General features: G+C 38.7%; 1 non-coding gene across 1 annotated transcript; it reads left to right on the top strand.

Annotated features, from left to right (window-relative positions):
* The first annotated feature begins 3,393 nt into the window (after positions 1 to 3,393).
* Positions 3,394 to 3,500, top strand: LOC122436071. The gene has a single exon (XR_006267843.1). It is a non-coding gene; the product is annotated as a U6 spliceosomal RNA (small nuclear RNA).
* Positions 3,501 to 4,003: the final 503 nt, after the last annotated feature.

Below are 4,003 nucleotides of genomic sequence, written 5' to 3'. Positions count from 1 at the left end.
ATTGCCTTAGTTTAGGCTTCTTCATCTCATGCCTAGAACATGACAACAATCTCCTAACTGGTCTACCTGAATTTCCACCATATCTCCCTAGTAATCTATCCTACACAAAATGACTAGAGTGAAATTCAAAACTCACCATGTCAATATCAAGCTTAAAACTCCTCAGTGGAGATTGACTTCCAGCAATGGCAATGTGAGGAGCTCCACTGACCACTCCCCAGTGAAACTGGTGAAAAGTATTTTGAAAACAATAAATCTCTGGAAATGGTCCTAAGAGCAAATAGCAAATGAAGAAGCATCTGTTTAAGAAAAGCTGCAAAACATCAGTTAAAATGGTAAGAATCTGTGGTGTTTGAACCAAGACCACATCCTCCATCCCCATTTTAGTGCAAGTTGGGTAACTGCACTCCAGACTTCTGCAGCTGATAACACAGAGTTCCCTCTCCCTCAGCTCCCAATCAGAGGATTTTCTTCCCATGAGAAGCAAGACTTCAGCGTTTCACATCCTGTCCTCAGCTACCCATTGCTAAGCCTAAGTCTTGGGTGACTGTGGTCAAGAGGTGGTGTCTCACTTCTTCCATGCAGCCTCCACTCATGGCATGGAGACTCAGCCTTAATGAGGCATGCTGAGAATACTGGAGCCCTTGTTGTCCTTTCCCTGCCTCATGAGGTGGGAATTCCATGGCAGGAAAGGAAAGCCAAGAGGACTTCAGGTTACTAAGTGCCCCCTCCACCAGAAGATTAGCTCCTGGAGTGGGAATATTGCTCAGAGAGAAGATTGCCATTTCCTCATCCAGCTCCAGAGCATTGGCTCTGGGATTTTGCCTGGGGTGCAGGGGAGAGAAGCAACCATAAAACAGACAGATCCTAATCTCTTACCAAAGGAACTGATTCTATTTGCAACAGATCTTGAAGATGTACAAACCTAAGGAAACTCTCAAGAGTGGTGGAGGTTGCAGTGAAAAGCAGTTGAGAGGATTGGGAGGAGGTTCAAGGATTTTAATAAAGATACAGTCTAGGCTGTGGGCAGGCTAGTTTACAAGAGAGAACTTGGGAAAAACACAGCTTGAGGAGCCCTCTTAGGGTCAGAACAAATATCAAACACTGAACTCAGAAACTATTGCTTCTTAGAAAATTAAAATCCCAGAGTTTAAAAATATAATAATTGAACTTCTTGCTTCTGGTTCCTCATAAAGAGTTAGGAAATTGCCACTCCATCCTAACAACAAGTAAAAAGCTGAACAGATCAAAGCATCAACAAATCTTCTTGAATCCATGAGAGAAATGAAGACACAAAGCAAAGAAGACACAAGGCAAACTGCTGCTGCTAAGATTAGAGACAGACAGCCAAATAAAGATTATCATAGATTACTTCAGCAGAGACTTACCAGCAGAAATCACCATGGGAACCAGTGCCAGGGGTTTGGAACTGTAGTTGACAGTTTGCTGGAGTCTAAATGCAGAAAACTCTTAAAAACTCCATAGCAACCCAGTTGTGGTAGGGTCCCAGCATACTGTGGGATTTACCTCCAGGAGCTCAATCAGTTTCCATAGTAAGTACCAGAGAAAAATTCCCTCAGGTTTCCAGCAGAGGGTAGGGAAAAAGAACCATTTTGAGGTACTCCAGAGAACTGCTCTTAACAAGGGCTGCCCTCAGGGAAACCTTATTAATCCTAGTAACCTGCTAGAATATTATCAGAATGTTCCAGTGTAAGAGAAATATACAAATCTAGCTGTCTCTAGTCATGCTCTCCCACTAAAGGAGAGAGAAAAAGACTGAGAAACACTCATGAAGTTCAAAATCCAGAGGTATATGCGTAATAAAATACTAGAACCTACTCATAGAACTATAGTATGCTTCCCACACCCACACTTCACCTCTACATTAATAAAGGCCTATTTGCAACATATTTTAACCTTGTATATTTTGTCCAGCTATCAAGAAAAAAATTATAAGGAAAGTCAAAAATTAAAAATACAATTTGAAGAAACACACCAAGCAACAGAACCAGATATGGCAAGGGTGTTGGAATTACCAGACAGAGAATTTAAAGCAACTGCAATTAGGGCTTTAATTGATGAAGTAGACAGCATGCAAGAACACATGATCAATGCAAACAGAGGGATAGAAACCCCAGAAAAAGAAACAAAATGAAATTCTAAAGATAAGAAAACACTATAACAAAAACATAGAATCCCTTTGATAGGCCTCTTAGTAGATTAGTTATGGGTAAAAAGGGGATCTCTATGCTAGAAGATATACCAGTAGAATCCTAAAAAACCTAAAAGAAAACAAAGATTAAAAAAAATCCAAAGACTAAGAAAACCTTCTGAACTAGAATATCAGATGGAGAAGGAAGACAGGAATTAAAAAAATATTTTAAACAATAATGACTGAGAATTTCTGCAAATTAATGTCAGACACCAAACGTAGATGCAGGAAGCTCAAAGAATACCTAGCAGGTTAAATATCCAAAAAGCAATAACTAAGTATATCATTTTCAAGTTACAAAAAGTAAAACATAAAGAAAAATCCTAAAAGAAGCCAAAGGGGGAGAAAACACCTTACCTATAGAGGAATAAAGATAAGAATTATATCCAATTTCTCTTCAGAACCATACAAGTAAGATGAGAGTGGAATGTAATATTTAAAGTATTGAGAGGAAGTAACTACTAACCTAGAATTCTGTACCCAACAAAATTATTCTTCAAAAGTGAAAGAGAAATAAAGACTTTCTCAAGCAAAGAAAAAATGAGGGAATTTGTTGCTAGTAGACCTACTTTTCAAGAAATGTTAAAAGATGTTCTATGGAGAGAAGGTAAATAATATAGGTCAAAATCTTGAATCTACAGGAAGAAAGAAAAAGTATCAAAGAAGGAATAAAGATAAAATTAAAAGTTTTCTTTTTCTTAGTTGAGCTAACAGGTAACAGTTTATTCAAAATAAAAACAGATACAGTGTATAAATAATATATGCTTATATATAGTGTGTGTGTATATATATAGTAAATATATATATATATATTTAAGTATCAGTTCGGTTCAGTTCAGTTCAGTCGCTCAGTCGTGTCCGACTCTTTGCGACCCCATGAATCGCAGCACGCCAGGCCTCCCTGCCCATCACAAACTCCCAGAGTTTACTCAAACTCATGCCCATCAAGTCAGTGATGCCATCCAGCCATCTCATTCTCTGTCGTCCCCTTCTCCTCCTGCCCCCAGTCCCTTCCAGCATCAGGGTCTTTTCCAATGAGTCAACTCTTCGCATCAGGTGGCCAAAGTATTGGAACTTCGGCTGCAGCATCAGTCCTTCCAATGAACACCCAGGACTCATCTCATTTAGGATGGACTGGTTGGATCTCCTTGCAGTCCAAGGGACTTTCAAGAGTCTTCTCCGTGCTCGCTTCGGCAGCACATATACTAAAATTGGAACGATACACAGAAGATTAGCATGGCCCCTGCGCAAGGATGACATGGAAATTCGTGAAGCGTTCCATATTTTTTGACAAAACTCAACACCCATTTATGATTAAAACTCTCCATAAAGCAGGAATAGAAGGAACATACCTCAACATAATAAAAGCTATATATGACAAACCCACAACAAACATTACCCTCAATGGTGAAAAATTGAAAGCATTTCCCCTAAAATCAGGAATAAGACAAGGGTGCCCAATCTCACCACTACTATTCAACATAGTTTTGGAAGTTTTGGCCACAGCAATCAGAGCAGAAAAAGAAGTAAAAGGAATCCAGATAGGAAAAGAAGAAGTGAAACTCTCACTGTTTGCAGATGACATGATCCTCTACATAGAAAACCCTAAAGACTCTACTAGAAAATTACTAGAGCTAACCAACGAATATAGTAAAGTTGTAGGATATAAAATTAACACACAGAAATCCCTTGCATTCCTATACACTAACAATGAGAAAACAGAAAGAGAAATTAAGGAAACAATACCATTCACCATTGCAAAAAGAATAAAATACTTAGGAGTATATCTAC

The sequence above is a fragment of the Cervus canadensis genome, chromosome X, assembly GCF_019320065.1.
Source record: "Cervus canadensis isolate Bull #8, Minnesota chromosome X, ASM1932006v1, whole genome shotgun sequence".
NCBI classification, from domain to species: Eukaryota; Metazoa; Chordata; class Mammalia; order Artiodactyla; family Cervidae; genus Cervus; species Cervus canadensis.
Note: the sequence above shows the minus strand (reverse complement) of the source record. Positions and strands in the feature narration are given on the sequence as shown.